The following is a 25,181-nucleotide window of genomic DNA, read 5'->3' on the forward strand; positions in this document are numbered from 1 at the left end:
TGGTAGAGACTTAGGTTTTAAGCCCTTGCTAGAAGGCAGAGAAAGAGGAAGTTTCCTCAGTGCTTAGCAGGATGCTCCTCCCCCTGCTAAATTTTTAACCACACATTTCCCCCATTAAATCAAAATTGATCATACATATATAAATGTATAGTGTTTGAAAATTGAATATCCCATTAAAAACAGCAATATTGGTGACTATACAAGGCAATTTCATCAAATCAAGTAATGATGTGATGTGTGTGGTTAACTGTAGCTACGCAGGAAGTGGTTTTATTTAAAAGTTTTTGAGCTCACACCCAACCCCTCCTTTTTTTTTTCTTCAGTACTGAAATTAAGCAGCATCCAACATAGGCCTACTGTTACGACATGTGACTTCACTGTTTTCCGCTTTTGTTGAAAGAGTCATTAACAGAAGTTGATGGCAGTTTCAATAACACGTATCACAGAGAAAAGGTGAGTTTTAACTTTATATTAAACATGAAATTTAAACTTGAAAACACTTAACAGATTATCCTAAGCTTTTGTGTTGACTTATAAACAATTCTATAAAAATGTAGTGTTTTCACCTGTGATTGAAACATCAGTTTGTTTCCTCCGATGTAGGAAAGAATATTCATATTTGCAGCTGTCAAATTCTCAGCTTCTTTACTGAGATATTATATTATATTGGGATAATTTGCTCAGATTTTATATTAAATATTAAAGACAAAGTAAGGTTTAGTTTTAGTTTGAAAGATACTTTTAAAAATAACTACTAGAGAAAATGTGAAAATTTGCATCTTTAACTGATTGTTTTTTAAAAATATGTACTATTTGAGAACAAATCCAGAGAACAAAAGATAAAAAAGTTATTTTCTAACAGTAAGAAATAACATCGGGATTGCAATGAGAAAGATACCCGTCATAAAGTGTTGTATTAAATTCAGCACTGGAAACCCGGGAAAAGGTATAGGTTATTAAATAGCTGTTAAAACACAAGAACATTTAAATTGCAAAAGAAAGCTATCGTGATATTTAAATATATTTTTTCTAGATTTTACTTAAGATCTAAGGTGGAACAAGGGCAAGTTTTATTTCATGTGCGAAATCGTGTGTTTAAAACAAAAGTCACAGCTGACCTCACGGGAGGTTACTTCTGGGAAAAGAGGCAAATTAGAGAAATACTTTTGTTATTTATGTAATTATATAATTTTCCTTCCTTGAGATTTTCCAAAATAAAAACTCTAGAAATGAAAAGGTTTTCTTAATCATAAACTGACAATAACTTTTTTATATTGATTTCTTGCTTTTATACGTCTGTGTGCTGTAACATACGTACAGAAAATATAAAAGGATTGCTAATCACAGAAGCAAATACATAAAATAAATCTGACTGTAGATTTTTTAAAGAGTTTTAATAAAAGCTCAAGATATAATCCACTCTTCCCTAATATTATTTTTATTGTGCTGTTGGTTGGGGGAAGTGATGGCCCCACAGCACCGATTTTTTGTGTTATTAAAAATGGTTACAGGGTTGATAAGTGGAAACAATTTTCTTTTCTTTTACTGTCTTCTTTTGAAAGACACATGTAAATGTATTTTGATGTGGTCAATTTAGCAGGAAATTATTAGGCATACTAATGGTCTCCATTTTAAGACCTCTTCAGTTGTCAATACTGAAGCTAGCTACTTGTTAACTTAAAATGAACATAAAAAAGAGATTATGATTTGGTGTTCAATACATTCTTTATTGTTACAATGTAAGAAAACTCCGGTAATATGTATTTGCTTTGATATACTGATTAGCTTTTTAATTTGTTGCATTACCTCACAATGGAAAACACTATTTAAATCTGTCTTCAATATTGTGGTTCTGAACCTCTGTATCTACAGAAGCTGTGTAATTCAGATAGTTTGCATTGATATGTTATTACTTTATTGCATTTTATTATAAAAGAGCATCACATGAATAAGCATATGCAGTACTTACACATTAGAAAAACATGAATATACACATAAGCATTTGGTACTAAAAAAAAAAAGCCTAGTATAGTTTTTTAAACTATGCAATATTTTAAAAGCCAAATTCTCTGTAAAATAATTATTTCTTACAGAAACGGTTAAATTAACATAAAAATATTGTATGGAGTACATGTAAAATTAAGACTTAATTAAACATAGATTAATATGGATTTATGAAGAACAAGAGGGGCTTACAGACATGTAGCAGAAGCTATGCTCAGAAATGCTTGGAAAAACAATAATGCATTCATTCTCTCTTGAATGTACAGACCAAAATCCTAAAAATCAATCCCAAATGAGTTGCTGTAGGTTGACATACCTTTATACATTTTAAGTGAGTAAATAAGAAGCAAATTTTGGTAAAACAAAAACAATGCAGAGGATCTCATTTGGAGAGTTATTTCAAAGCTGATTTATTAAAAGAATATCATGCTTTTCCACTTGGGGCCAGCATTCAGCAATATTAAGAAAGGAAACATGTTTTCATTGATATTCCTCTTCTTTTTTATTGCTCTGTTCTGGAGTGGCCTACTCTATCCCTAATTTTAAGTGCCCCAACCTTGGTACCTAGGAGGATAGACCCTGGTTTCCTCCTTCCATCCTGCTCCCATTGTCTTTAAAACTCTTGCATCCTATTTCTCAGCAGTTAGAGCATCTGATAAAAAGAGTCTAGACTCACGGGAGAAGGCCACACAGAGTTTTGTTTCTCTTAACTTTTCAACCAGGCCTCCCCTCTTCCTCTGAGTAGAATTTTACTAAGGTCTCTCAGCAGGCAGGATCCACAAGAAGAGCCAAATGTTGAGGACTTCAGTCTCAAGTGAGGCAAATAGGGAGATACATTTTATGATGGAAAATGCATTTTATTACTCCTTGGCTCTGCTTTTGGTATTTAAGCACAGACTTTCTGACACTTTCTTATAGAAAGTGTTCATCAGAGCGATGTGCCCATTGCTCAAAGATATTCCTGAAGAGACATTCACATTTCTCATAGTAGATGCAAATTGCTAGCAGCATATCTTCAGACAATTTTGGCATTCCCATAACCTTAGAAAATATTTAACATAATCAATTGCTTTATATGTTTGACAAAAGTAGATAGATGGACCTAGAAAACATTATGATAAGTGAAATAAGCTAGTCAGAGAATGAGAAATACCATATGATTTTACTCATATGTGGAATCTAATGAACAAACTAAATTAACAAGCAAAATACAGACAGGCTCATAGGTAGAGAGCAGGCTGATAGCTCTTGGTGTGGGGGGTTAGGGGACAGAGGGATTGAGTAAAAATGAAAAAGGACTCATGGACACGGACAACAGTGTGGTGATTTTGGGGGGGGGGCAGGTGGAGTTGGAAGAGAGGGTATACGGAGGGTAAATGGTAATGGGAAAAAAATACAATGATAAAAAATTATTTAAATAATAATTTACTATCCCAAATTTAACTCTTTGAGTAACGGAGGTGCATTTTTTTTTGCACTGCAAAATAATTGTTATATAGCAATACTTTAAAATATACTTATATTCTCAATTTCAATTTGTACTTGACTGTTAATTGCAAAATATAAAAAATGAGTTAAAATTAGCCTAGGCAATAGAGAGAGACAATGATTTATACAAATGAAAAATCCAAGGAAGGCAGAGTCAGGCATGGCTGGATCTAAGTGTTCGCACACAGCCAGATACAGTTTTATTTTCTTTATTCTTTAGCTCTTTGTTCACCATGCTATATGCAGTTTGTGGCAGAAATTCACACTAAATTGACAAGAAGGCTTTAGCTTTACATCTGACCTTTTCAGAAAACTCTGTTGCAAAAGAGTATCTTTCCTTTGTCACAACAAAGGCCTCAAATTGAGATCTGATTGGACTGAATTGTGTCATGTGATCATAGCTGAGCCATTATTGATTCTGGCAGACACCCTGAGTGATCAGGCCTAGGTCACAGGCCCACTCTTGTCCTGAGGAGCCACCTGCCCTTGCAACACATGGACTCTTCACTGAAAAGAGGAGCCCCCCACCCCGCAGAAACTAAAATGTTTACCCCAGAAGAAAGGTGACTTTATTTATAGGAAAAAAACACAGAACTCTACACAACCGCCATATATAGTCACATTTAAAAACATCACTTACTCAAATTGTCCAAATTCTATAATCAGAAAGAAATACAGTAGCAGTTTAAAGGTAGGTTTGAATGGCACAAATGTTTCAATTAAATGGAAATCAAAAATATTTTTAACCAGCTACTCCATGTATGAACCACCTTCCCATAGTATTTGTCTTCTAAAAGTTTATGATCTAGTACCATTGTTATATTAAAAATTGTAACACAAATAAAATTTGCTACACATGATAAAAAGATACAAGAACTACTCTATTAGGGTTCAAGAAAGTCATGCAACAGTTCTGTGGCAGGCAATAACCTAGGGAATTTTGCAGGTGTTGCATCATTTGATCATATCCTCTCAGAGAAACCAGGATTGTTGTGGAGAAAATCTTTGGAGTAGTTTTCAGACAAAGCTAGGACAGGGGAGATGAGACACTTTCCAAGTGACGTGAAGGAAATGTGTCAAGGCACAAAAACATGGAGGAATATCAGAAAATGGTCAAGGCAGAGTGGGTTGTCCAGTTTTGTTAGGTAGAAGTATGGTGGTAGAAGGTGAGGACAGAAAGAGAGTTTGAGATCCTAATAGAGTGAACTTGCTGAGCGGATAGTAACTAGGGGTTACATGTAAGGACAGGGCTGCTGAGCAGGGAAAACGCCTATTTGAATCCCCACATTTGTTTCTCAGTGGGTCGTCCAGCACCAGGGTATTGTTTGCTTCTTCCATATACCTCACTGTGACAAATGCTTCCAGGTGGCTTGTAGAGAGGGTTGCAGTCAGGGGAGGGAGGTATTCCCGTGAGCTCAACTCCTCAGGTAGCTTTAAATTCTTATGCAGGCCGTGGGGACATTTTTTTTTCATTTTATGAAAGTCATTTCTATGTTTAGCTTTTGTTTGTTTTTAATTTGAAAATAGGTAATAGATTGAGGTCATTCAAAATCAAAATAAAAACTAAATATAAGACTTTTAGAGAAAATTTTTCTCACATTCTTATTTTTATATAACCCATCCAACCTCACCTTAACAGAACAGACAAGCACATTTTTAACCCTTTACATTTTCTGTATACACATATGTGTGTGTACACATATCTTGTTTTATTATATATTAAAGGTAGCATACTATACATGCTTTGCTTTTTCCATTTAACAAAACCTTGGAGAAATTTTCATAATAAAAGTAAGAAACTGTCTAATTCTCTTATATTTTTACAGCTGCACAGTATTCTACTGTGTGGAGGTATCATACATAATTCCATCAGTCTCTTATTAAAAGTGTCACGGGTGTTTTCAATTTTTTGCTAATGCAATGAAGGTTTTCATGTAACTGTGAACATTTGAAAATATATCTATGGAATGAATTCTCAGAAATATGATTTATTTAAAAACCAAGAGATAAAATAATTTTGATGGCTATTGTCAAACTATTCTTCATGTCAGCTGTAACCTTCTGAACTTCTGCCAGCAGATACTGAGAACGCTGCTGGGAGCTCCATGGCTTTCCAACAGACTGTGTAGCCGTCCTTTTAAGGTTTTTCCCATCTGTAGAAAAGTGTGTCTCAATATCATTTTATTTGATATTTCTGTTAGGATGATTGGAGTTGAGCTTGTTTTAAAAGATTAAAGTTTTATTTGTCATTCTTGATAAAAGAATGTATTTTTCCCAACTGTTTAATGAAGAATCAAAAGCATTAGTGGAGTTCAAGCCTTAGGATAAGATGGTACAGGAAGTAAGGAACTGGGACTAGCATATGTAAAATACACTTTTTATAAAGCTTAAAATAGGCAGTCACTAAAATATGGGATGAAATATGAATGCTGAAAGGAAGTGGAGGAGGAAAGGAATAGAAGTTTTCAAAAAAACAAAGAAAAATATTTAGAAATTCAACAAGGTCTCAGAGGATAAAGAAGACAAATGGATGTAATCACTAGCTCAAGCAGATAAATTAACCTGAAACAAAATGAAGAGCGCACTTGAATGAGTGTTTGTGTAGATAAACTGGATGTGGATAAAATGAAGCGAGGAGAGGAAGTTGAGGGAATACATGCCTTGTGGTTTCTATCTTCTCGGACATAGTAGGAAAGCTCATCTGATGACAGGGAGTACTTAGAATATGCCAAAGAAGAGGCAGAGTATTTTATTTTAAAATATACGTCTTGTCAATAACACACAATACAGTTGTGGATTTTAAAATTGATTTTTCTCTTTTGAGTGGCATCAGCCCAGTTCAATTCAATTCTGTAAATAATTTTGAGCAACTAAGTACACTGTGTTATGCTAGGAATTACTGGAGACAAAAAGAATCAATGTACTATTTAGCCAGTATAAACCTTTAGTTTCACAAACACAAGAATTTAAATATAAATTTTTATGATTAAATGCAATGCCATAGAACAAGCATAGAACATGCTATGTCAGAGTTCCAGTGGTTTTGTTCTCCCAAATCCAATGGCTATTTGTACATCTTCATATGATCCATCATCTGAGTTACATTTTATGCAAACGCTCCTTCTCTCTTGAACCTCCCCCTTCTTTTGACTTGTGGGATAGTTCACACTCACAGGTTTTCTCCAAACTAACTGGATGCTTTCTCTGTTTCCTTTGCTCACTCTTTCTCATCATCCACCCCTCAAATGTTGGAATGTCCTGCACTCAAATCTTCAGATTTCTACCTTTCCGGTCTCGGCTTTTGTCTTCTAAGTTTATTCCTAGATGATCTTATTTAGTGACATGAGTTTAAATACTATTTATATCTCAACACCAAACCTTCTTCTCAGCACTAAAATGATAAAATGTTGCCTACTCAACTTCTCCACTGGAATGTCTCATAGAGATGTTAAACTGAGTATATTCAAAACTAAGCTCTCAATAACTCCTCACTTGCTTCTGACCCACCCTTCTTCTCCCCTATTTTCATCCTTCTCCTTTAATGGCCCCACCATTCATCTGTCTTTTCAGGGCAGTAAACTAAGAACACCTTCAATTCCACCCTTTTCCACACACTCCTTACTCAAAACCAAAACCACATCCAATTCATCATTTATAAGCAGAGCTTGAAAAATATTGGCCATTACCCTGTTTACTTTTCTCAGCAATGGCTATTGAACATTTATATCTTTTTTTCTCAGACAAGCACCTCTTATTATTTTTTTAATTTTGTTTGTTGGTATAATGATTTTCACCAAAAAAAATCTGCTGGATGAATACTCTACAATGTAACATTCTGATGACATACCAATTTTAGATAAAATCACACTTACCAATCCACTTTCTATTGTCAAGTTAGAAAAAGTCTTAGAAAATGTATGGAATAATGTTGATTTGCAAATTTTGAATGAACTCAAGAAGGCTGAGGAGGTAGCAACTTCTAGATTCTAGAAGGTTCTAGAATGTAGAACCTTTCAGTAAGATTTTTTTTTTTTACCTATAATGTGTTTTTCTGTGTTGTAATTCAATTGAACATTCTGAGCATAAGAAAACTCCAAGTCTCACAATCATTGAAAATTTTGGTGAAGAGAGAAGATTCATGAAAAAGGGAAAATTTAATAAAAATCTTTTTAATATTATATTTTATATAATTTAGAAATGTTGATATTTACATAAACAAATTTTGATCATACTCATAAACATTTATATTTATGAAAGTTTATTGTATATATTGAGCTTTTATTTAACATATTTTTAAAATGGGAGTGAATTAGACATTTAGCAAGGCGTAAATGTATTTTAAAACATACCCAATTCAATCACTTCCCACCACTTCTACCATCATTATTACAGAATTCTCCTGACTTGTTTCCCTGCTTGTGCTTTTCATACAATATCCATTCTCTATGGAGTAATTAGAGTGGCCTTCTCTTTTTATATATTTTTAATTTTATTTATTTTTAGAGAGAAGGGAAGGGAGGAAGAGAAGGAGAGGAACATCAATGTGTGGTTGCCTCTCACATGCCCCCTACTGGGGACCTGGCCCACAACCCAGCCATGTTCCCTGACTAGAAATTGAACCAGTGACCCTTTGGTTCATAGATCAGCACTCAATCCACTGAGCTACACCACCCAGGGCTGGAGTGCCCTTCTTAATAGTTAAATTATATTATTATCTTAATAAAACACTTTAAATGATATCTATTTTATGTCAAATTCATTCAGTCTCTTTTTATGATTTGCAAGGTCCCCTGTACCTCATTACTCTGTTTTTGTTTTCCTAAATAACTTTTTTATAAAGAGAATTAATATACATATATAAACATTTTAATATATACATAACTATTTATTATATAGATACTTTTTTTGTTAAATTGCTTAGTGGTTATCTTTATACAGACTGAATGGTCCATGAGAGTATTTACCTTGTCTGTCTTTTTACAACTGAATACCTAGAAGTTAAAACAATGGTAGGCATATATATAATAAACACAATGAATATTTGACTAGTGACAGAATAAATGATGCAAAATTGACTGTGGCTATAGGATCAGAAAAAGTTAAATGAAGATTTGTGACTTCTGAGTATGGAACATAGGATAAATTTAGGGGGAGAGGAGATAGAAACATATTTCAAACAAACTACATTTTACGGGTATATTTTGAGTAATCTGACAGTGAAGAAATGTTAGATTAGAATCCTGGATCCATTAAGGGTGTCAAACTCATTTTCACTGGGGGCCACATCAGCCTTGTTGCCTTCAAAGGGCCAAATGTAATTTTAGGACTGTATAAATGTAACTACTCCTTAACAGTTAAGGGAGAGTTCAGCACTGCCACTGGGTAGAAACAAGGTGCCGGGCAGGATAAAACAAGGTGGAGGGCCAGATTCGGCCCTCGGGGCCTTGTGTTTGCCACCTGTGCATTACATGCTATGGGGCCTTTCTGAAACTCAGAACAAATAACATAGTGTCTTAGAATATATTGTTATAAGCTGATAAAAAACACCAGCCACCCCTGATTATTAAAATTTTAAGCTATTAAGCTGAATCATTTTATGTTTATTTTAGATTCATTTGCTAAAAACTTAGAGAACTTTTTGTTCTGATCTCTACTGATGCAAAGCCAAGCTGAGAGTCAAAACAAGATAGCTTTTTAGAAGATCTGTGAAAGGTAAAAGGCTCAGGAAACTAGGTGCTGAGTCAAGGGGAATTTTTCTGTTAATTTATCTCTCCCTTTAAGTTAGTTTCATATTACAATTTTAAGGACTAGAAACTTAGCTGCAAAGCCCATATATATTTTGTGATAAATGTACTGGGAACTCACATAACCTGAGCCTCTATATAATATCACCTACTCATGTCATGATGGCTTTCTTAAAGTTAGTGGAACTTAGGAGGGAACATGAGTGCTGATTATCTCAGTAACATGTCCAACACTGTGGTAGGTATATGCTGTTATAAAAATTTCCCAATATTTTCTTATTCTCAAGATGCTTACAGTATCATGAGACACTCATCAAAATAAAGTACTAGAATGGGATTTTTGCTAATACTCATCATAGCTATGACTATGCTACTATGTATAATGCGTATTATGTACCAGATGTTTTGCATACCTAGTAGTATTTGATATCCACAAAAATCACGTAAGGGGTCAGTATCTCATTTGAAAAGATAAGGGAGATAAAAATAAGTGTCTAAGCATCCAAATTTACATGTTACTTGGTTGAATGTGTCATGACTTACGGGATATCTAGATAATGCAAAAAATGTGTTATTTTCACAATGCAATGCCACAATTTCTAAGCCTGTTAAGTGCCACCAGTTAAGCAATGCTGGACTTCATAAGTTCCTTAGTGTCTGAAAGGGTCTGAAAGGATCCTGTTTGATGTCTAAACAATGCCATCTGTGGAAAATGTGTTGCTTGTTCACTACATATATTACTTCATCTAGAAGTATTACAAAATATGTGAGGAACAAAACATTTGCCTTACTTTCTGTCATACTGCAAGTATCTTATCTATTTTCTTTATCTCTTTGGGTCCAAGTCTCTTCTCAGTCTTTTAATCTTCAAAATCCCTTCTTAGACCACGCTGACCATTATGATGTGGCAACTAGCAATAAATGGTTATTCAGGACTTGAATAGTGGCTAATCTAAATTGAGTTATAAAATAAACACTAGCTTTTGAAGACTTAGTACAAGTAAAGAGAATGTAAATTATTTCATTCATAATTTATATTGATCATGTGCTGAAATTATAAATTTTGATATATTAGGTAAAATTAAATGTTATTAAAATTAATTTCACCAATTTTATTGTACTGATCTAATGTGGATACCAGAAATTTTTAAATTACATTTGTGACTCACATCATATTTCTAATGAATGGCATTTCTAATGATCTAGACCATTTTCTCTTTTCACCAGATTCCTTTGGCATTCTTATCCATTCTTATGGTTTGTATTTGGTCTCTCAAACGTGATCTTTAAATTTCTATCTTTGGCCTTGGCTTCTCTTCTACAGTTGATCCTCATTTCAATTTGTTACTTGATACCTCTTTCATGAAGTCCCATTGGCAGTTCAATCTGAATATGTTTCAAGTTAAACCTGTAATCTCCCTACAGAATCTTTCTTATTCTTCTTTTAAATCTATTCCTCAAATTGTCTAAACAAGTGATCTTGGAATCCCTATGGACTCACTCATTCCATACATCAATCAATTGCCATGTTTTAGGGGAATCCAGTCCCTTCTCTCCATTGTTACTTATTGTCTTAGTTATTCATTTGGTCATCCATTAAGTCTTTTCTATACTACAGAAAAGGGGTCTGGCTTGCTTCCATACTCCTCTTTTTCATACTGCTTTACTTTGTCTAGCTCAGATTTATTTTATTTCTTCAGTTTGATGGGTAGGCTCAAGTTAATTAATACAAGTAAGATTCTCCATTTTCTACTTATATTCTATTTAGAATTTTATAAGTGATTTTTTACATATTTTTCAAATTTATTTTATTAATTATGCTATTACAGTTGTCCTAATTTTCCCCTCTTTGTCCCCCTCCTTCTAGCAACCCCCACTCCCTCAGACAATGCCCATACATTTGTTCATGTCCATAAGCCAAAGACATATGCATATAAGTCTTTGGCTTCTCCATTCCCTGTCCTGTACTTTATACCCCCATGAATATCCTGTGACTACCAATTTGTGCTTCTTAATCCCTTCATCTTTTCACCTATTCACCCACTCCCTTCTCCCATCTGGTACCCATCACACCATTCTATGTGTCTATGATTCTGTTTTTGTTCTGCTGTGTTTGCTTGCTTTTTCTCTTAGATAATCAGTTGTTGATAGATATGTATTTATTGCCTTTTTTGTTCATAATTTTGGTCTTCTTCTTAAGCCCCTTAACTTTTCATATAATAATGGTTTGGTGATGATGTACTACTTTAGCTTTCTCTTGTCTGGAAAGCTCTTTATCTGCTCTTCAAGTCCAAATGATAGCTTTGCTGGATAGAGAAATCTTGGTTGTAGGTACTTGCTTTTCCTCACTTTGAATATTTCTTGCTAATCTTGTCTAGACTGCAAGGTTTCTTTTGAGAAATCAGCTGACAGTCTCATGGGAACTCCTTTGTAGGTAACTACCAGTTTTTCTCTTGCTGCATTTTAGATTCTATCTTTAACTTTTGGCATTTTGATTATGATGTGCCTTGGAGTGGGCTTCTTTGCATCCATCTTGTTTGAGACTCTCTGTGCTTCCTAGACTTGTATGTTTATTTCCTTCATCAAATTAGGGAAGTTTTCTTTCCTTATTTTTTCAAATAGATTTCCAATTTCTTGCTTTTTCTTCTTCTCCTTCTGGCACTTCTATGATGTAATATTGGTATACTTGAAGTTCTCTCAGAGGCTCCTTATACTATCTTCATTTTCTTGGACTCTTTTTTTTCTTCTTGTTGTTTTGACTAGTTTTGGGTTTTGTTTTTTTTTTGCTTCTTTGTGTTCCAAATCATTGATTTGATTCTTGGCTTCATCCACCCTACTGTTGATTCCCTGTAAATTATTCTTTATTTCAATTAGTGTATCCTCCATTTCTGACTGGATCTTTTTATGCTGTTGAGGTACTTGCTAAATTCCTTGAGCTTCCATATACCCAGCGTTTTGAACTCTGCATCTGAAAAATTGTTTATCTCCATCTTGTTTATGGAGTTTTGTTCTATTCTTTCCTTTTGGCCATGTTTCTTTGACTCCTCATTGTGGCAGCTTCTCTGTGTTTGTTTCTATGTATTAGGTAGAGCTGCCTGACTCTGTGTCTTGGTTGTGTGGCCTAATGTAGTAGGTGTCCTGTAAGGTCCAGTGGCACAGCCTCCCCTGTCACCCAAGCTGTGTACTTGAGCTGTGCCCTCCCTGTGGGCTGAGTACACCTTCCTGTTGTAGTTGAACTTTGATTGTTGTTGACAGGTCAATGGAGGGATTTAGCCAGGCCAGTCAGCTGCAAGGACTGGCTGTGACCACTGATCATCACCCTCCTCCATCTGTGGAGGATCAACTGTACAGGGGCCCAGTCTACAGAGCACTTCAGCAGGGCTCTGGTGTCCGCTTGTGTTCTGTCTGTGGCCATTTGGCATAAGCTATGAAGCGGTCTATAGTTGGCTGCTTCTTGCATTGGGCTTGGAGGTATCCTAGTGAAGCCAGGCTGTGAACCAAGGCCAACTTCTGCTAGTGCCAGGCCTCAGGCCATTTAGCAGGGTATGGGGGCTCACTAAGGCCCGCTTCTGCTTGTTTCAGAGGAATTTGGAAGATCAGAAGCATGAGTCAAGATAAGTCATTCATATGGAAAAGCCACTGTTAACCACTTGGGTGGGCTTAAGTTGGGTAGGTCAGAGTCTCTGGGAATCACTAGGGTGGGGCAAACAGTGTGAGGCAGGTTGATGGAGTCTCAGATATGGTGCCTGCCATGCAGTGTGGCTCTGTTGGGGGTGGGCTCAGAAGAGGACCAGTGGCCTCTATCAGCAGTTCTATCTTAGAGAAAGCTAGCTCCCAACTCTTGCCCAGATGCCAGACGCTTCAGTTCCTCCCCTTATGCCACTGGTGCTTTCAAACTGCTTCCCCAGTGCTGGAGCTCAGTGGGAATGAGTTTGAGGAAATCTATATGCAGACCTTTAAGAGAAATTGCCTGGAAATACAGTAGTTTCTTCTACCAACTCAATCTCCATTTCTCCAAAACAAAACCAAGAGTCCCCATGGCTCTTGGCTTTGTTTCTACAGCCAAAAGCCATGGGGACTTATCTTACAAGCACTGGAAGGAGCCCTGGGTTGAGGGTCCTGTTGCGGGTCTGGGATCTTCACTCCTGAGATATCCCTCCTGATTCTTCCTTCACAAGTGGATGTGGGACCAGCCCATTCCACGTCTCTACATCTCTGTCCCTCTTACCAGTGTGGATGGATGTGGATTCTTCTTTAATTCTGTGGTTGCAGGACCTCCGTTCAACTCAATTTCTGCCAGTTGGAATGTTGGTTGTTCTATAGTTTAGTTGTAATTTTGATGTGGTTGTGTGAAGAGGCGAACGAGCTGTGTTTACCTAGGCCACCATCTTGGAGATCTTGGTATATGTGTCTGCACACATCATTTTACTTGGTTATCTCAGCAAGCCACTGAGAGAAACAGGAGCTTTTAATAGATTTAATAGAAGATAATAATACCTGGAGAAATTGAATTGTGTGAGGACATGATGAGAACATACTTCTCCAAAATTCTAGCCCAGAACCTTTTTTATTCCTTATAGTAAATATATTAACAGCTCAGGGTAGGTAGTCAGAAAAACTAAAATCCAACCCTGGCCTCCTCCACTTGCTAGATATTATATATGTTATTTTGTGCAACTTACTTCATCTCTCTGTATTTGAGCTTCCTTACCAATAAAATGGGGAGTTTCCTCACAAGATAAAAAGAAAAATAATATATGTAAAGTATTCTTCCTAGTTTGTGGCATATAATAATTGTGTTAAAAAGGTTAAATGTAGTGCAAATAGTAGCCATAGTAATTGGTTAATTAGGCTGTTTTGAATCAATTGATGATCGTATTTTCTCTCATTATGAAATAAAACTTAGGCCAGGGTACTCTTGGTTCATTTCAATTCTAAGTATTATGATAAGATTATGAAACTCATCAAAGCAATTTCTTGCTATTGCTTTCATTTCCTCAATGCAGCTGTGTGGGGGTGTATAGTATAGCTGTACGTGGGAGAAGGAAGAAGTCTCACTCTTTTCTTGCTTATTTACCAACTTTTGGTTGATATGGAAATTTTCCTTCGAGCAGCTCAACATGTGTCCTCACCAAAAATACCCTTTATTTTTGAAGAATTAATAACCATCACACAGTGCAATTCAAAACATGGTAAGCAGCTGTTGATTCCTGAACATGAAATTAAAATAAAGTAAAACTATGGAGAAAAGGAGAAGGAAAGAAAAACAAAGTTTCCTTTACCCACTTTTATTTATATCTGATTTTTGCCTAGGGCAATGAGGTGATAACATAGATGGCTCATGAGGCAGATATGCTGGGGTCCTAGCAAAATGATTCTAGAAGGAAAAATAAGAAAGTGAATTTAGAGTTCCAGGATCTGGTTTGCTGATCTAGTTAGAAAAGTCATTTTTATTTTGTTTTATTACTTTTCCCTGGAAAAACCTGCTCAGGATTCGACGTATGAAGTTTGAGTGAACACATCCATCTCAGTCCTAATTCTGAAAGCAGTTGGTATCAGGGCCCCTGCTTAATGAGAGCAAGGTGTGCCAGGGGGCAGTGACTGACCAAATGCTCAGGGGATAAGTGGCTCTGGTGCTGCCCTTGGAGAACAAGCTGTATCTTGCAGGCCAGAGCACTTAAGGTTATAAGTGTAGCTTTAAGAAAGTGAGATGTAGTTTCAGGGTGGAGAATCAGCATGAGAGGAAAACAAGAGACTATCAGCATGGGGTAGAGTATGACTTGAGGTGGGAGCAGGTAAGATGCAGCAGTTGCTCTAACTTCCCCTGACTGTGATGTACTCTATCCCAGGGCCGTTTGCCAGTTTTTGATGTAGACAAGTAGGAAAGACACACAGGGATCAGTGACACTTGGGGCTGGGAACCACATCTATTCTAATACAGTGGCAAACCTGAACTTGTTGGAAATGTTCACAGTCCTGGGGCAATTAGAGGCAGGGGATTTCCCACAGGCACCAAGTACCAGTAATGTTCTAGATACAACACACAGCAACAACACTGACGAATGTAGTGTCTGACTTTAAGGAGCAGAAGAGATACACAACTCAAATACAGAACAGAAAATAATGGAAGCCAAGATATAATTATCTGCCAAAAAGTAACAGAGGTCAGAACAGAAAGGAGGAAAGGGGGAACTTACTTAGCAATAGCAAAGAGCACAGCACAATATCCTAATCTTGGTAACTTGAAATCATGTTGAAAAAGTTATAAGAATATATGAAATCATGTTAATCTTCAATGACCGATTCTAAAGCAGTAGTACAAATGCAGTCTCTTGGTTCTGTTTTCCATTTCAAATCCTACCAGCTTGACTTAAAAATAATAAGAAATGAAAAATGACATTGATTAACATGCACCAAAATGTCTGTCCAACCCACACATCAGAGAAGCGATGCTCCTTGAGGTGACTGACACCAAGAATCACAGTCACAAATGCTCAGAGACAGTCAAAATGCAAATCAAGTGCGAAGGGGGAGAATGCTGGATCAGAGAGAACTTGCTCTATTTACAGGATGTAGAAGGCACCCGCCCTTGCTGACAGTTACCAGGCATACCTACCTTGATCAGCTTTCAACATCTCATAGTTTTTCAAGAGAAGACACACAGATATATACCTTTTTAAGTAAAAATCCTCATTTTCAGTGGGAACTCATTCAAAACATTTGAAATCATTGTTCAGGCCCAACAACATATGTCTGTGGGTTGAATTTGGCTGGCAGTCTGCCGGTTTCCCACCTCTTCTTGAATTTATGGCTTCTCTTAAGGAAGCAAGAGCAGGGTGCAATGATTAGAGAGAACTAGATTCCTCCAAATAACTCCTGTCTACACAAGAAATTCTAATAAATGTTTAGTGACTGACTAGTGCATTAGAATATTCTAAGGAAAAACATCCATTTGAATGTAGATTTTTGCTGTTGTTAATATAGGTCCTTCTTTTGTCTGTCTAATTTCATGACTGGGTTAATTTTTCTAATTTGAAGGAACAAAATTTCTTCTGCTGCCAAGTCTCTTTTTTTAAGTATATTTTATTGATTATGCTATTAAAGTTTTCCCAATTTCCCCCCTTTTATCCCCCCTCCTCCCTGCACCCCCCAAACCTCTGGCATTCCACCCCTTAGTTCATGTCCATGGGTTGTACATATAGGTACTTTGAGTTCTCTGTTTCCTATACCATTTTGACCTCTCCCCATCTATTTTATGCCTACCAATTATCCTTTTTCTTCCCTGTATCTTTTCCCCCATTCCCCCCTTCCCCTTCCCCACTGAAAACCCTCCATGTGATGTCCATTTCTCTGATTCTGTTCCTGTTCTAGTTGTTTGCTTAGTTTTTGTTTTCATTGTTTTCCTTTTTCTTAGGTTCATTTGTTGATAGTTGTGAGTTTGTTGTCATTTTACTGTTCATATTTTTAATCTTTTTCTTAGATAAGTCCCTTAGATAGCATTTCATATAATTAGGGCTTGGTGATGATGAACTCCTTTAACTTGACCTTATCTGGGAAGCACTTTGTCTGCCCTTCCATTCTAAATGATAGCTTTGCTGGATACAGTAATCTTGGATGTAGGTTCTTGCCTTTCATGATTTCAAATACTTCTTTCCAGCCCCTTCTTGTCTGCAAGGTTTGTTTTGAGAAATCAGCTGATTGTCTTATGGGAACTTCTTTGCAGTTAACTATCTCCTTTTCTCTTGCTGCTTTTACAATTCTCTCTTTATCTTAGTCTTGGGTAATTTGATGATGTACCTTGGTGTGTCCTCTTTGGATCCAACTTCTTTGGGACTCTCTGGGCTTCCTGGACTTCCTGGAAGTCCATTTCCTTTGCCAGATCAGGGAACTTTTCCTTCATTACTTGTTCAAATAAGTTTTCAATTTCTTACTGTTGTTCTTCTTCTCCTTCTGGCACCCCTATACTTTGGATATTGGAACATTTCAAATTGTCCCAGAGGTTCCTAAGTTTCTCTTCATTTTTTTGAATTCTTGTTTCTTCATTCTGTTCTGGTTAGATGTTTATTTCTTCCTTTTGTTCCAAATTGTTGCTTTGAGTCCTGGTTTCCTTCCTGTCACTGTTGGTTCCCTGAATGTTTTGCTTTATTTCATTTTGGGTATCTTTCATTTTGTGACCAAGTTCAATCAGTTCTGTGTGTATTTTGATTACCAGGGCTTTAAATTCTCCATCAAATAGTTAGGCTGTCGGGGGGCTTTAACGCAGCCCCCCCCACCCCCCCCTGGCCGTCCTCCACGGATGAAGAATAAAACTACCAAAACATGATCTGCTTGGGGAGGAAAGGTGGCCAATCTCTCAAAGGAGAAGGGCCTTGATCCTTTCCCTCCATAGGCTTTTATTAGGTTCATTCGCATAGGAATGCAGATAAAGCTCATCAATCATTGTCAGCCAGTAAGGGTTAAACAATACAGGATTTACAGAGAACTTCCAGGTTCTCTGTAAAATCAGCTAGAGGGCCATAAAACTTTAGGCGCCAGACTCATCTCAGGTCTGGACCCTTATCTTTTAAACTGAGGGTACAGATTAAGTAGGTTTCACAGGAATGTACCATTTTCCTTAGGCCTGATTCCCCAGGGAATCCGCCCCTCACAGGATAAGACTGCACTGCCCTCTGTTATTGCTTCAGGCTCCAGTCAGACAGGGAAGTAAAGCAGCCAAGATATTAGGAGACTTCTTGCAGACAGAATGAGGACTCAGGCTATTTCAAAGCCGAGGGGCGAGGGTCCATCACCCCCTTTTGCCACAGCCCCTCGAGTCCTTCCCTGCAAGCTTATCCCTGGTGACCAGAGCCTGTCTTAGGTTGACCCTCCCTTGAGGATTCTTACCCGTCATTGGCTAACTGGCCAAGCTCAGGGCCAAGCAAGGTGAAGTGGGCAGAGGTGGCACTTCTGCCAGGGAGATAAGCTTTGTCTCCTTAGTGGCTTATGGTCCCAACTCTGACTCAGCCTTAACCATGAGGGGTTACAGCCTCTGAAACCAGGCAGGGCAGTTCCCAACAGTAGGCTATCTCCTCATCGCTTAGCTTTCTTTCTGAAGTATTGTTTTGTTCTTTCTTTTGGGCCATATTTCTTTGTCTTGGCACACCTGTTAAGTTGTAAGGGGGTGGGGCCTTAGGTATTCACCCAGGTAGGGCAACACTCCTCGCTCTCTGTGGAGGAGGGGCCGGAGAGGGAACAATGCAGTGTACCTGCTTGTCTCTAGCCCACTTTCCAATGGACTCTCACATGAGACTGGGAGTTTCTCCCACCGTGGCAGCCGCCATAGTCCACCGTCATCTCTGAGTCTCAGTTTCCCACTTGGTCAGCCCCACCTGCACGGTCCACCACCTCGATGTGAGTTCTCTCCCTCCTTACTGGTCTCTCGCTGCCTTACCGGTCTGGTTGGTCTGGTTGGTCTGGTTGGTCTGGTTGACTGTTTCTTTAATTCCTTAGTTGGAGTTCCTTGCAGTTTGATTTTCTGGCACTTCTAGTTGTTTATTGATTTAGATTGGTTGTTATCCTCCTTTTGGTTGTGCAAAGAAGCAAAAGTTTTCTACCGATGTCTCCATCTTGGCTGGAACTCGTGGTGTCTTCCCAATTCTCATCAGAGCATATTTTTAACCATTAAAAGATGTCTCCAAAAGTTAACCTTTCTAAGTTATAGCACATATAGTAATCTTAAGTTTGCCTGACACTTTAAAGCCATGTGATGCCAGTTATGGACCAGAGTGTCTGTATTTATATGGATGCACTGAGGTAGAGAAATTAAAAGAGAGGTTCATAGTATACCTTGGGTAGTGATAATAATAGAAAGGGCAATTTAAACACACGTGCATGCACCCAAATACAGATGTTACATTCACAGTGCACAAGAGGGGGAAATATGGCTTGGGTGTGGTTGTATAACCCATTTCTTCATGTGTTATCTATTAATAGATCAGAACCTCTAAGTTTCAGAAGTAGTCATGACAAAAATATAAGTGAATAAAGGGAGGGAGATAGAAAAAGAATTAATTTCAATCATTTAAAATTAAATAGATAATCCTGCTAGCCATGTAAAACTGTAAGTATTTGTGTATTCCCTTTTGATTTCCCTTTTGGCGTAAGTCAAAATCATACATTTTGTTTTGTGAGGAGTCTAAATTAAGATAGAAATTTGAGTACACTACTACAAATTACAGTAATACTCAATTAACCGGAACCTGGTAAAGCAGATAAGGCATTTAACCTCCTCTACTTCTCACCTCCTGGGGAGAGAAGATGAGAAGTCCCAGCTTTCCTCTGAAGAAAAATAAGAAAAAACACCACTTCTTTAAGTGGAGAATCCAACCCCCAGACAACTCTTGGATTGAGGTTCCTGGTAATGTAGCTGAAGGGCTTCAAGACACTAAGGAAACAAAAGAACCCTTAGTTAACCAACCTAGAAAGAGAAGGATATCCTGTAAGAGATACAGTATATGGAGCATATTGAAGGATCTTCAAAGCCAGGGTTGAAAAACTCAGTCAAAAACATCCCATTGAAATAATGTGGATGGTTAAGTCATTTTTCCTATTTTGATATTCTTGGCTTTATGAAAGAAAGTCACTGGCCCCAAATTTCAGATTAAATTTGAGTGAAAACAAAACTATTACTTTAATTAATTTATATTTTAGAGAGAGGGGAAGAAGGGAGAAAGAGAGGGAGAGAAACATCGATGTGAGAGAGAAACATCTACTGGTTGCCTCCCACATGTCCCCAGCTGGGGCTTTGGCCTGCAACCCAGTCATGTGTCCCTAGAGGGAATCGAACCTGTGACCTTTTGGTTTTCAGGGCAGCGCTTAACCCACTGAGCCCTACCAGCCAAGGCTAAGTTTGAGTGAAGACAACATTTTGTGGAGTTTGTTTTGTTTTCATACCAAAGATCCCGTGATGTTAAACACGCAAGAGAACTGTTCTGCAGTGTTTAAATTGATGTTGTTTACTCACACTTACGAAGTTCATGATATAAACATTAAACAACAAGAGCAACAAACGCTTGTGCTGAGAGTTATACAATAGACTCTGATTATGAGCCTTATGATCTTTTGGGTTTTTCCTGTATGTAAGAGAATTCATTTTGTAGCAATATTTAAGACTAGACGTGTGTTGTGGATCACTAACCATCATATTTAAATTAATATCAGATAGATATTCACGGTATTACTTTCATATGCCTCTGTGTCTATGTATGCATCTCTATACCTACCTTCTTAGCTACCTACCCACTCCTATTCTCACTATTCCCAAGTATGATCCACACTCCCAACCACCAGCATATTCCCGAGTGAAATCCCCATAAAACTTAATTTGGGCAAGAGTGTCAACAAATATGAACCTAGTAACAATGAGCTTTAAAAACAAACAATCCAATAGTCTTATAAGTAGTTTTAGAATAACACAGATATAAAATTTAAAAAATTATGTGATTCTATAGAAATGTTTCTTAACAAAGTTCAGTTCGCACCTGAATCCCCAGGGTTGGTGGCTAAACATGTAGTTTCCTGGGCCTCTCTTCAGCCTTGCTGAGTGGAGATGCCTTTGGAAGGCAGTGAAATGTGCACGTTCACGAAGCTCCTCACACTGACCCTTGAGAATCACGGCTGTACAGTGTTCTTCCTCCTCACTACTGCAGCCATGTTTACATTTTCACCTGACGTTGACTTATGTCTGACCCTAACCCCCAGAATGAATGTTAGCTTATTGCAAGTGATCTTTAATTCCAGTGGAATGAAGTTCTGCGAGTTTGGCAACAAATTGTAAAAAGGGATCATGGCTTTGGTCTGCACTTGTGGTACTCACATCAAGTGTGTTCTCCCCTTAGCTGCAAGTCCTAGACCTCAACAAGTCACATCTTGTTCATTAGGCATTTGCTTTGTCCCTGACCACAACTTTCTCTATTGGTAACCTGGTCATTCATTGCCATTATTTCCTTGCTAGGATTGAAGCCCTACTTCTCTAGGCCAATCTCTCTTGTGGGTAATTCAGTTAGCTCTGAACAAACACCTGGCACTCAGAATGGACATGTAGTAATAAACCACCTAGTGGAAAACAACCTGTAGGTCCGAATTTCTGAGTATTGCTCCTCTCAGATTATACAAATATAAGCATATGCCATACACACACATAAACATAACTATTTCAAATGTATTTTATGCATACATAATTGAGCAGGAGAGAAACTGATTTTTAAATGAATTAAAGGAGATATTCTGAAATATGTCATTTTAGTGGTATTGTCATTGTCACATCAGTGGACTGTGGCATTACTGTCCCATTCTTAGACATGTCCCTTTGGCACTGAAATCCAATCCAATCAATTTAGAGTTTGAAGACATGAACATTAGGAAAAGACTAATTGGATACAATAACAAATTTGCAAAATAAAACAAATGTCAGCCATATTTGACTGCTGCCCATTACTGACTTCTGTTAATTAATGTTGAGCACTAATTATGCAATATGCAGCTTCTCCATATTTCAACCTGGACAGGCCAAGATAGAGATGGAGAAAGCCTGGTGTATTGCAATCAATGCGTGACTAGATTTAATCTGCTTGATAAAAGGGCTTTGAGACTGAGACACATCCTTTAGGAAATAAACACTTATAGAACATGAAATCCCAGGAAACAAACAATTGCAAGTTGAGATGTATTTTTCACACTTGATATTCTTCCAGCCAAAATCAGTGAATTAGTTCTGTCCCAGAGAGTGTCTGAGATACTGCTTGTTTTGCCCGTGTTTTCTAATACTGTAGCTGTTGAGCAACATGTTCTATTGCCCATGTTTTCTCCTTAAGTGACATTTCATCATCTAGCGCCCTAAGATAGTCACCCTGTTTTCCCATAATTGATACTTGTACACAAGAGACGAAAAATGGCTCAGCATTTCTTGCTAGATTAGGTCAAAACTGACAGAGGCAACAGAGAAGTTTGCATTACTTATGCCCCTTATGGTTCTCCTGGGGTCTAAGGAGATTGGCACTTCATAAAATTTCCTATGCTGCCTAAACATAATTACAATGGCACAGACATTTTGTTTCTCTTTGCTATTTATTTATTTATTTATTTATACTTAGCTGATCACCAGAGGGAAATTCAGAAGCAGTTCTACTAGTCCTAATTTTATGTTTTCTTCTATGCTCTTAAGAAAATGTGACTGTACCTTTGGATCTCTCTTTAAATGCTTCATCTGTCATTCCAGAGAAGTCTTTACCGTTCTCTTCATTTGATTGGCAACCAGACGCATTAAACATACACCTGTAAGTTCAAAGTAAGGTTCCTAAAACTCTAGAGAACATTTTCCCCCCAGACCCCTGAGCATCCTTATCCTAAAATTGGTGTTTATGAATAGATGCTGTTATATTGATTCTGATTTGAAGTTAATTAAGAAGTATCCCATGAGAATACTAGTGCTCATTGTATAGCCTCGGTGGCTGGGAAGCTGTTCTTTTGGGTCTTCTTTCACCAAGCCTTTTGAGATGGGATTATGGCTTAAATAAATTCATCAAAGTTTCCCAGGACCTATAAGACAAAACCAAAATCTTTAATAGGAACTGCAAGATTTTCCAACCCAGCCCTAATTAACTCTCTCCCTAGCTTTCCTACCTAACCACCCACACCCTAACATTTACTGTGGATGCTCACCCCTCTTTTCCTTAAATTTTGTGATCTTAGCCTGTGCTATTCTTCATATCCCTTCTCTCTCTTTGGAGTCCTACTTATCCTCATACAATGTCAAAGTCAACTGTCGCCTTTATCTTGATCTTGTCCTCAGTCCCATCTTCCGTTGCATGCTCACCAGATTCCTTGGTACACTAAGAAACTCATTTCTAACTCAATCCCAGGTCTTCAATAATGTTTGCAGAAACTATTTCTCAGGGTTGAGGCTCAATAAAAATTTGAATTGTAAAATCAGTTACTAGGCTTCCAATAGGATGAAATCTAGAAAGCTAAGTTGCCCAGGGAATAAAAAATGCTAGCAGGATATTAAGATCTGAGAGAAGAACAAGGTTGCCTACCACACAATTTTTCTAGGACTTATGCTACTCAAAAACTATATTTACTTGTCATTTTCATCATTTAGGATGCCCACACGCAAAGAAAATAAGTGTATTGCAATTTATCCATGCAGTTGACTTGCTAGACTTTGTCAGTAACTACAACATGTCACCTGGATTCCCTGATGTAAGTTCAACAAGTGCAAAACCTTATTATCACATTTCCTATATGTAACACCTGCCCAATCAAAGACAACGTTACCTGGTGAGGGGGCTAGGGTCACATTCCTTTACTCTGATCTTCCTTTCTCATTATATTTGACATTTTTGAAACTGAGTTTTATTGCACTCTCTCTGCTTATGGCAGTAGTCTGGGGAAATTAGACTTCATAAAGATGTAGAAGCTACAGGGAAAAAAAGAAAAGGAAAAAAGTGAACAGGAAGGAAACTGAAATTAAAATGTTATTTTGGCAAATGGCTGCTGTGGAGGAGACGACAAACAATTGCGATGCAAGCTAATTACTGACCTGTCAGGGAAGTGTAGCACAAAGGTTGTGCCACACATTACTGGAGCTACCAAGGCCACAAGTCATTTCCACAGGGGGGAACAAGCAGACGATGCTCTACCACAGATCAACATACGATCTTTCCAGGGGATTGAAATGAATTTCTCAGAGAAGTAATATTTGTCTGTGGAGTTGCCATGTGCTCTAGCAGACCTGGAGAAACAGCTCTTTCCATATATTCCAGGAAATAAAGGGGCCACATCTCTACAGAGGGTCCCTGTGTGTTTAGGCAGAGGGGACGTAGCTCTTGGAGGTTGGGGTGACCAGACAGCTCACTGGCCACACAGTGCAAACCCTGGCTAACACTCACTGAATGGGAATTCCCTGAGGTACACTCAGTATTTACTTCTGAAATGGATTACCTTACAGAATGCTCAGTGGCAACGTACATCGGGCAACTGAGTTCTTTTTGGAGAAAGAGTATGAAGCCTAAAGAAATTTGAAACTATAGGAAACAGACTGTTGTCAGAAAAGTTAACACTGCTAAATTATAATTGGTGCTAAATTCACGTTTTTCTGAGAAAGAGACAAAAAGGTTATTCTGAAATGGAAATGTAGTATTCTCCATATTTTTGAAAATTCATACAAATATCCAAGTATACTTTAAAGTTAGCCTCAAAAGATATAAAATGAACTGCTTTTTTTCCTGGCTTCTAACTGATCATGAAATATGATAGTTCATTTGGCCCTTAGAAACTATAGCCAGGGTGAATTAAACGTATTTATTTTAATAAGGAATAAACTTGTTCAAAGACATTTTCCTATTGGTAATCCTTTGCTAAGCTATGTCCACTGACATTAACTTGTTTCCATATCTCTTCTATTTATATATTCAACAAACATTTAGTCTGTATTGTTTTGTCAGGAAGCACAAGGCATATTTATAAATGATTAAACAGAAAGTCTCATGTACCCAACATGGCTGCCCTATTATTATTTCAAATCTCTAATCTAGGAGATTTCCTTTGGAATTTTTGTTACCTTATCTTCCCATACACAGCTTCCACTTGACCTGGGAGGCCTATGACTAAAGCAAGGATGTTCGGGGGTTAGGCCCTGGGTCCTGTCCAGGACTACTTTTCGACAGTCTGTAGCACCTTGGGGAATCTTCTCAGTATCTCTGAGCTTCGGTTTTCTTTGCTCTGCATCATGGAGATACAGCATAGTCATACTCGGCATCCCTTAGCTCAAAAAATTCTTAATATACTTCTACTTTGAATGCTACTGATAGAAAAGAGATGTCAAAAATTCACTTTCTAACTCAAAAGCTGCTGAGACTTAACATAATTAACAGAGTGCAACAAATAATTGACAGACCTGCAATGCAG

General features: G+C 37.4%; 1 protein-coding gene across 1 annotated transcript in view; it reads left to right on the top strand.

The window, feature by feature from the left end:
* The first annotated feature begins 327 nt into the window (after positions 1 to 327).
* Positions 328 to 25,181, top strand: part of ARHGAP15 (Rho GTPase activating protein 15) — a 619,281-nt gene continuing 594,427 nt past the window's right edge. Inside the window, exon 1 of the mRNA XM_024569724.3 lies at positions 328 to 453. The gene's annotated coding sequence lies outside the window, so the exon portion shown is untranslated. The remainder of the gene's footprint in view (positions 454 to 25,181) is intronic.

This window comes from Desmodus rotundus, chromosome 2 (genome assembly GCF_022682495.2).
Source record: "Desmodus rotundus isolate HL8 chromosome 2, HLdesRot8A.1, whole genome shotgun sequence".
NCBI lineage: Eukaryota > Metazoa > Chordata > Mammalia > Chiroptera > Phyllostomidae > Desmodus > Desmodus rotundus.